The sequence below is a fragment of the Brienomyrus brachyistius genome, chromosome 20 (assembly GCF_023856365.1).
Source record: "Brienomyrus brachyistius isolate T26 chromosome 20, BBRACH_0.4, whole genome shotgun sequence".
Taxonomy (NCBI): domain Eukaryota; kingdom Metazoa; phylum Chordata; class Actinopteri; order Osteoglossiformes; family Mormyridae; genus Brienomyrus; species Brienomyrus brachyistius.
The window spans coordinates 14,480,064-14,489,909 of NC_064552.1; the positions used below are offsets into that span (position 1 = coordinate 14,480,064).

Below are 9,846 nucleotides of genomic sequence, written 5' to 3' on the forward strand. Positions count from 1 at the left end.
TCGTTCCAAACTAGATGAATTAGATACAGGACATATTTGGCCTGAATATGTCCTGCACTCCAGTGTTGCTGGTTTTTATTCCTTGATTCTTTCCAAGGATGTCGTCCTACCTTAGATTGAATAATAAAGTAGCAAGAATAAATAATAATCTATACTGCCTGGCTAATAAAAGTCACCGTTTGAATTTAAATCAGCAAGTACTTAAGAGCCAATGATTGGATCATTATTACAGCTCAGCAACGTTACGCAGCAATTAAGTGAAGTCAACTGAGTACCCGAATCTACCGAAAGGCCAGGTTATCCCATCAATGGATTTTTTCTTTCCTGATGGCGTGGGAATATTCCAGGATGATAATGCTGATTCATCTGGCTCACATTGTGAAAGAGTGGTTCAGGAAGCATGAGGAATCAGGTTCACACATGAATTGCCCACCACAGAGCCTTGACCATTGAAAATCTTTGGGATAAAGAAAATTTTAAGGAGTTCAGCTCACCTATCATCAATAGGAAATATGAGAAATGAATGCAAATCTGGATGAAAATAAATGTTGTGATGGTGCATAAGGACGTGGAAACAATGGCATGGTGAATGTGCACCATATTAAAAGCTAAAGGCGGTACAACGGAATATTAAAGTGTGACCGTTTTTTGGCCAGTCTGTCTGTCTGTCTGTCTATCTATCTAAAAGTAGGTCACTGATCCATATTTAAACCATTATGCCCAGTTTTCAGTCTTACTGGTGGATGGAAGGAACCTCCTGTCATGATGAAGATGGCCTGTGACTCCTCTTTTTTACTAAACAGAGGTAAAAGTCCTATTTGGCGTTAGTGGCCCTCAGTGGAAAATCCCCAGATGTCACACATCTGACACGTCTGTCAGCTGTTCGCATCTAATGAGTTAAGCCAGACAAAAAACAAAAAAAAACGACTGAAAACAGAAGCAGCCCGCGGGCAATGCTTAGAGGGTACCACTGCCTTTTTTCCGAGGCAGACCTGCATCCCATAGTTTTACGGTTCCCATGTGCCTGCCAGGATGGGGGTGGGATGTTCACAAAACTGTCGAGGTTATTTGTGTGTAGTTCTGGTTTATTTACGTTTGCCAATGAGATAATTATCGCTGTGTAAAGATTCAGCACTGCGAAACAAAACCCTCTAATCCATTCGTCTACGTGCTGGAGAGCAAACAGGAAGCATTTTTAAACTGTATTTACACAGGAGATAATTACCACGGGGCTAATCGAATGTTTTCAAGGTTTTTATGAGCAACAAAAACCATCTGCGGGGCGCTAACAGTTTTCACTTCACCGTGAGAAGTTGTGTTCTGTGGCCATTAATGAGATTTATTTGTTAGAGCAAATACTTTTCAAAAGGACGTAGCTCCTTAAAAGTATTTTTTTCCCTCCTGTGGCCCGGTGTGGTATCAGTCGCCGTTTTCTGTGTATCATACTGGGACCACTGGCAGAATGTTTTAAAGAAGATGTTGCTTATAATCACTGTATGGTTACGCTTCTAACACATGCTTGTCCCAAGCACCATCAAACTTATAACTGGGTTCTGCTAGTTCATAAGCAATTCAAACACCATTGCCAGCAAAAGGACAACCATTTTCTGCAGGATTTCACCCTCTGACATCACTGGGATGATCCCCGAGTTTACATTTGCGTTTCATTACATTTATTCATCCATGTGAACTTTCTCTCGCAGACTTCCCATGCAGCGATGTTGACAGGCAGGCTCCGTTCTGCTTTATAATCTTGCAGTTTAAAGTAATCCTCTGCTTTTGGAAAGGAAAGAGGAGTCGCGTGAAAGCGGGAAAGACCGACTGCTGATCTACCAGCCGGGAAATCAGACTATTCACCAAATCCAGCCGAAGTGCCATTTGATGATGGCGTTATCAGATTAGGCTGTAATTCCCCGATTCGGTCAAAGGCTGCCACCACATGATTTGTCTTTTAAAATACTGTCAATAATAAATATATGTGGTATTTATAGCTAAACAGGCCACAGCCCTGCCCTCTCTTGATGTAAGGTTGTAATAGGGTTTCACAAGCAGATTTAGTGTGATGTCATAATGGACAGCTATCCCTTTGTGTTCCCGTTTCCCCTCAAAGCAGCCTCTTCTGAATGCCCTGCCCATCGTCCCCGCATTGTGCCTGTCGGTAAGCTGACCCCGCCCACACGGCATCGCGCACAGCCAGGCCCCCATCTGTGGGGCCACCCGATCCGCTGTGAAGCCTCGGGTCAGCTCCTCTCATCGGATCCGGTTGCCTCGGTACAGAGGCTGGCGGGGATCGGATTCGCAGCTTGAATGGAGAATCTATATTGTTGCATGTGAACAGCCTGGGATGGCGGGGGGGGGGGGGGGGGGGATTTGGGGCAGGCAGGAAGGAACAAAATAAGCCTCAAAGAAGAGTCACGACCCAGATACACAGCCGGTGCCTTTCCCAGGTCCCGCGTCCCATCGATCAGGCCCGATTCAGTCCAGCATGTGCCTCTTCCCTTTCCGTACAGAAGCCCCCACGGAGCCGGAATCCATTTTTAACAAGGGCCCCGGTGAGAGATTTCAGCTTCCCAGTCAGGGATTCATTGAGGCTCTCCTGCTAACAATAGTGCTGCAGCAATGCAGGATTTCCTTCCCGAACGCGGTCTCTCCCTCTGCCGTGTGGAACAATCGCTGCCAAAACAACAGAAACAGCCATTGTTTTACTAAATGAACATTCTTGTGCTTGGGTGGGCAGCTGGCCCAGGTCTGTTTAACCGTTCGCTGTCCTTTGGTCTCACCTGAACTTGGTCACCTCTCTCTGTTGCTTTGTGGTGACAGGGCACTATGTGACCCCCCGCCCCCCCTCTTCCCCGGGTCCTCTGGAGGTGGGGGTGTAGATGTCTGTAATACGGCAGCAAAATTAAAAGGGGGGTGTCTCAGGCAGGGGGGGCCTCGCTGCAGGATGAATCGGCCCTTGGCCATAAGGCGCTTTTGCCGGCTGGGAAACAGAGCCGCTCCCTCTACCCCGGGGGGGGGGGCTCCCTTTCTGTGCCTTCCCCCCTCCCCCCTCAGCTCGGGTGACGCGTCCAATTCTTCCTGTCAGCCATTCGTCAGGCCAGTCAGCTGTGCAGGCTCTGACGCAGCCCTTAGCTATTTACCGCCCTGCTGGACGGCTTAAAAGGGACGACGATGGCCCCATGGGAGTGCTGAGTAAGCAGCCCGGCACTCAATGGATACGCTGCCCCCCCCCCCCCCCGCTCTGTCTGAGCCGTTGTTTTGTTTACCCTCCCCAGCCTCCGCTCTATTCAAGGCCAGATATGGATTTTTTTCCACTCAGTCTGTGCTCGGGCATGATCAGAAAGATCAGAAAGCCGGACTGTTGGGTGGGGTGGAGGGGGGGGGGGGTTTCGATGAGGTCAGCTATCCCTGACACGGCTTGGCTCTGAGGATGGGGAAACGGTGATTACTCTTCGTCCCGGTTTCCACTAATGGCTGCTGATTTCATCCTCTCTGTCTTCGGATTCTAGTTTTCTGAGCGCAGTTTTTGAGTTTGCGGTAAGTAATTCTCCATATTTCATGATCTAAAATATACATTACCTCCATAAGGATACTTCGTAATAGTGTACCGAGATGGATCATGGCGCCGAGGGGTGTCCCTGCCTCATGCTCAGTGCCTCTGGACTCTCTGCGATCCTGTCCTGGCCCCTCAAACACGGATGGATGGATCGACTATGGTGAAAAACAAAAATGTTAAAAATATGTTTTAGCAGCATGTGCCTGTACTGGGTCAGGGAGTCTGGCACCTGGATCCACCAGAGTCCCAGTAAGCTGAGCCATTAAAGCCCAGAACCAGCCATCTCATTTCACGTGGACAGACTGGTAAATAAACGTTGTTAATTAAAGGAAATCCGGAACAAAACAGACCATCTTAGCAGAGGATGGCTTTTGGTCCATCAGCCTCCAGGCTTTGGACCCTGCCCCTGCGTGCCACATCACACTACCCAATTTTCATTCGCACCCTGATCACATCCTCGCTCCTCCACCTTTTTCATAATTCCGTCATTTCCCCAGACTCTTTGTAAAAGTCTCTCTTCCACCCCTCTGTGTCTACTTGCCAGGTTGCCGTTACAGCTCCCGGCCAGCTTGAGATGGGTGCCGGTGTTTCAGGTGTCAAGGACGTGGGCTGGTGACTTGAAAGCTGCCGGTTGAAGCCCCACTTGGGATGGAGGATCCTGAGGCTGAATGCTGCTCAGGTTAAATGGATTACAGCCTGCAGGTTGGTTTCCATAAACGCATCATGAAGACATTTAATTAACGCCTTAGCCAAAGCAAACAGTCACCGTTGACCTGAGGGAAGCGGTACCTGTCCTTCTTGTGTTCTCTGCAGGCCTGTCCTTAGAAGTAGAAGCATCTAATTAGTGTCTGAGACATAGACCTGGATGTGTAGCAAACGACAGCGAGAAGGAGATCTGCTCTCGTATGGGGGCCCAGAAATCACTATCTACTGGGGAAAAAATGATGCATCATATCGATTCAGGAAGCTCAGAAGAGTATACCGTTCGTTTCTTGCCCGTATCTTCAAAGACGAGATGAGGACATGCTGGGGTGGCTCCTGTCCGTTTGACGTAAGCGTCTCCCACACGTCTCAAATAGCTCACGCTACTGTGGCATGAGAGGGGTCCGGGTAAGGAAACACCCCCTGTTTGGCCCACTTAATGGCATCGTGGTGGACTGTTTCCACCCATCGCTTGATTAAAAACCAACGTTAAGGGGGAACATATGCCCACGTCGATTCAGACGAGCATTTCGGCGAATGCGACGAGGTCCTTTCCTGTCACCAAAGCCAATTACTGGTGCGAGGAGTGATTTAAGATCCGGGTTTTTTTTCGAGTGGGAGATTTAATTGGCGCGTCTAAGGACGGCTTCATTTAGCCACCATCAAAGCTTGAGGACTGTCAGCTTTGGGGTCTGTACATAGGTCTGGTCATTTGTTTTACAATTAAGCTAAAGCTGCTTGTTTGACCAGCTGGAGCAAATTAGGGTGCAGGAGGACAGGATTTACATGTGGAAATGCCGCTTCATGTGTTCGATTCTCAGAGGCATCTGTCGGCAAAACACCCCAAAACAATGATGGAGGGCCAATGAGATGGTTGCTATTTGGCTGTGAGCATGCAAGCCAAGCTCTTAGCTGTTAGCAAATACGTTTAATTCCAAGCCCCAAGTCCACTACACAGATTTTACAGCTAATCTCTGATGCTGGGCGTGACCACAATTAATAAAACACTTTAATACATTTTAATTGGGGTTAATGGAAATAAAATACATATGCAGCAAATAAATCAATTAAAAAACAATTAGACTGTCCACACCAAACGTGTCTGTTGAGAATTACTGTCTACCAGACCTCAAAAACAAACTCGATCTTCACCTGCATATAAAACAATTAACAAACGATATATTTATGGAAAAACACACATGGCAGAGTAAACGTGGCGCTGGCTTGAAGAGTGGATCTGATTTTCGAAGGACGACGCTACAGCAAAACAGTGAGCGCTGAGCTAAACACACATCTGCGCTCCCCAAGCATCCGTGGGCGTTTCCTGCTTTCAGAAGAGCTGCTGCTGGCGTCTATCAGATCATCTTGGTTGCTGAGTAAAACTGGTAGGAGGGACACCAGGAAGAGAGGCCTTTCCGAGCCGCGCGGGTCCTGCCCGGCTTCCTGAAACACTCAGCCCTCACCGCAGGTACATTTACCACATATCATTAAATGGCTGGTTTCCTCGAGCTACTGAAACACCTGATTTAAATGAAACACAATTGGATTCCGGTAACTAATAAAAAATGTCTGCTTGGGATCTCAGTGACATGGCTTTCAGGGTTAAGGTATTCAGGCTTCCATGCTGGTGCCTGTGGAATCTCGCGGCATCTTTAGCTTTCAATGGGTTCTGCTGTGTCATTCAATCTAGCTCCCGCTGTCCAGGTTGGGTCACATCGGCTTGTCCATGCTAACAGGGTACAGCATCCTAAAGGAGGATGAGCAGGGCAACTCCACCTATGCACTTGCCACAGACTAAGGGGAATCCCCTAATATACACATAATATACCATAATATACCATAATATACCATAATATACCATAACCAGGTGCAAAAAACCTGAACAGAGAGAAATCACTTTCTAACAGTTATTCTGCTTTTCATGTACTGGGTTATGGATGGATGGATGGACACACGGATGAATGGATGGATGACAAACAGGACTGATGGATAAATAAATGGATTGTCGAACAGATGGATGAATGATGGACGGATGGAAGGATGGATGAACAAACAGATAAGTGGATGGATGGATGGATAGATGAATGAACCAAAGGACTGATGGGTAAACAGATGGATTATTGAACAGATGGATAGATGGATGGATGGATGGACAAATTTTCTATTTTTTTAGCTATGATGTCCCCCTCAATGATGACATATCCTCTGACTTATTTTTTTATCTTCAGGAATTTCCTGGAAGAAAATAAACGATAGCTGGTTGACTTAATCAGATCCGCCCTTTACTGGAAATCTGCAAGAGCAGCACAAATGAGTTAATTCTGTACACAGTTCACACACATTTTCCATAGAGGGACCTCTGCTACAACAGGCAAACCACCACATCTCTAAACTTCATGCAACAGAAAGTGAGTAATACATTTTTTAAAATGGCATTTTAAAAAGGATAATTAAGCACTGAGGTATTGAACAGTGGCTGAATTCAGCCAGCCAGTCACTGGGAAGAGATTCCAGCATCTTCACTTCATCTCCCCTCGTCATCAGCCTTTGCTCCACTCAAAATGCTGTTGGTTCACACAAGAGTTCTTTCATAATCACAGCTGCTGCTTCATTTGCCATCGACGGTTTGTTTTTACACCAAAAGTCTTCCTCTCACCTAAATAGCACTACTGTGAACAGCTGTCCCATCCCGCATATAACCACACAAAACTGCTCCGAGAGACATCTGTTCTCTCCATTTATTTTTAGATCGTTTCTGTCTTGTATCAAAGCAATTTTGTGTTCTTCCTTGGTAAGGTCACAAACTGTAAACATTTATGTGATGTTTGCCTAATGATATAATGAAGCCTGTGACCTTTGAACCGCAGGCCCGCGATAATTGAGGCTAATGAATCGGCCGGCTCTTACCGGAGGCGAAAGGGGTACACAGTGTCTTCCTTGTGTGTTGATCCAGACGGCCTTCTGGGAAATTTCCACAGCCAATGATTGAAAATGGCCAACTGGCAGTGGGGAAATGGGCATCCCGTAGGAAATGGGCCCGGCCTTGTTATCGGCAAGTCGATAAGATATCAAATAAAGCGAAAGGATAAAAAAGAGTGAAATCTAGCTAGCACTGGTGACGTAAATACCGGCCACATCGTTGACCCATAAACAACATTTACAGCTCAAGGTGGACTGGGTCCGCTCGGGATAACCTGACCTGCCGTTGTGACCCCAGCATTGTTTTTATAGGGTTTTTTTTGGAAGTTTTGCATATGCTAGTTTGGGTATCACTTCACTCTGGTTTTTAAATGACATAAAAGTCCCCAATGTGCCGATGCAGAAAGGTCTTTTTGACTGTACATCGCATTGAAGAGCATCTGGCTCCACGCCGAGCATCGCCACGTCCCGACTAACAGAGACACAAGGGGAAGCACACGACCACATACCTGTATGTCCTGCACGGTCATTTCTAAACCCAACTGACACCTAGTCGTTACTTAAATTACCGAAAATGATAAAAAAAGAAGAAGCAGAAGTTTGAAACAATCATATGTAGAAGATATATGATGCTATAATGATGTAGAATAATAAAGAACATTGAAAATTATATTTCCTATTCAGACTAACGATCTCTGCTTTCCGAATGGTAAACTCTCAGAATTTTGACCAGTGACCAGTTGCTGCTAGTAGTGAGCATCCCGCTTTCTCAATTATATGTTGCTTTGGATAAAAGTGTCTGCTAAACAGGTTAATGTAATGGCACGTTTTAAATATTTGTGGCAGAGATTGAGTTCCTGCTATCCACGGGACTGATGGAATACGGGGGACACTTATTCTGTCTGGCTACACTCTCCCATGGAGATACTGTCTATGTTCCTGACATTTCTTCACGTTTTTCTCTTTTGTCACAACGCTGGCGATTCTCGCCGCGATTTCTCGCATGCTGCCATGGAGGCCATCACTCGCTTGACTGACGCGCTCAGAGGATTAACCCAGATGCGTGTGTGCTAGCAGACACATCCCAGGGCTCGGTCTCTGCGGCGGGAGACAGTTTTAAAATTCAGGGACCTAAAACTGCTGTCGCGCCTGAAAAGGAATTTCCGGATTTGGAATCTGCCATCAATCCAAATGGAAATGTCACTAGAGATTTATGAAAAGGGGGGTCTGATTTTATTGAAAAAGAACACCATTTAATGCTATTAGGCTACATTGATTTTGCAGGAGGGCTAAAGCCCCCAGAAGGTCTAAGGGTGTGTCATTCTTGGGAAAACAAGGGTTGTGGTGAACAACCTGAAAATTATTACTCACATGTTCTTTGGGAGGAAGACTCTGACCCCAGAATTTTAGCCAACCATTATAATTATAGTGTTAAATGAATACTGCATTACATTTTAACAAAGATTCTATCGATGTTAGCACGATAACATTACCTAAACATCTTTTTAATGTAATTAATGCTGAGAAATATTGTTTTATAACAGAAATAGTATTTTATAGAAGTGCTGTATTTGTACACTGCGAACATGTCATCCAGTCTTAAACCCATGACCTTTGAATGTTTCCATATCTTAGTTGTAACATTCAGTAGACGTTCCTAGAATGAAAAATTGTTAGTTGGGAAGCCTAACATTTGGTCTTTGGCTAAGATGTTGTGAAATGACTATAGAATGATACAGTAGTGCATACTGAAGAAGGTCCTGTGTATGTTTTTATCTCTCCTGGAAACGGACATACTTTCACAGAATGAAGAGCAGCGGCCCTTAGATGGGTCCAAGCAACAAGAGGAAAATGAACCAAGACATCTGATTGGTTGGCCCCACCTTCTCTACAATCTGACTGGTTATCTCTCAGAACCAATAATTTTTCCCCTTCTGCCTCCAGAACATTTTTGTGTAAGTAAAACTCCCATGAGCAAAGGGAATGCAGTGACATTTGCTGAGGCTTATCTGCGGAACCGGGCTCCATGGCAGGGTTACAAGGAGAGGTAAAGATGGAGGGAGAACTGTGACAACTGCGGTTGATGAATAATGATTAAAAAAAAAAAAAAACAGGGTTGAGTCATAAACCAATGCTCAGCGTCCCTTTGAAGCTCACCGCCGGGAAAGCTCCTCTGTTCCCGCGTAAACATTGTCGCTGGCAGAAGCGCTCTGCGTCTGTTCGCATACGGAAAGAGAAACGCCGTTTTGAAACTGATTAGGAATGATTGTGCTTTTTCCCTCGTGATCGTTTCTGTGTGCGTGCGTGCAGCACACAGGGGCAAACTGCGACTCAGATTCGATTCCCTCAACTCCATGTGAACGAAGCTCTTTCAAGTTGGTTCCATTTGATTCCGACTCCGCTGAAAAATTCAGCCCCGAATCCGGGCTTTGAAGTCGACTCTAAGTGTACTGCAGACTGTGAGGAATCTGCCCCAGACTAGGAGGGAAGGTTCCGGAAACTTTTTGTGTTTATGTTCCGCCACACCTTCGCCGTCTCTTTAAATCCATTCCATCCGAGGAGGCGTCCCGCACTTATCAGTTAGCCCTGCGATATGCCTATCACCAAAACGGGATTACGGAACTCTTATTCCTATGACACTGTACGCATGCAAAGGGGCACTTCAAAGC

General features: G+C 45.9%; 1 long non-coding RNA gene across 1 annotated transcript; it reads left to right on the plus strand.

Moving 5' to 3' along the window:
• The first annotated feature begins 3,284 nt into the window (after positions 1 to 3,284).
• LOC125716055 (uncharacterized) lies at positions 3,285 to 7,827 on the plus strand. Its single transcript, XR_007384248.1, has 3 exons — positions 3,285 to 3,537; positions 4,101 to 4,258; positions 4,370 to 7,827. It is a non-coding gene; the product is annotated as an uncharacterized LOC125716055 (long non-coding RNA).
• Positions 7,828 to 9,846: the final 2,019 nt, after the last annotated feature.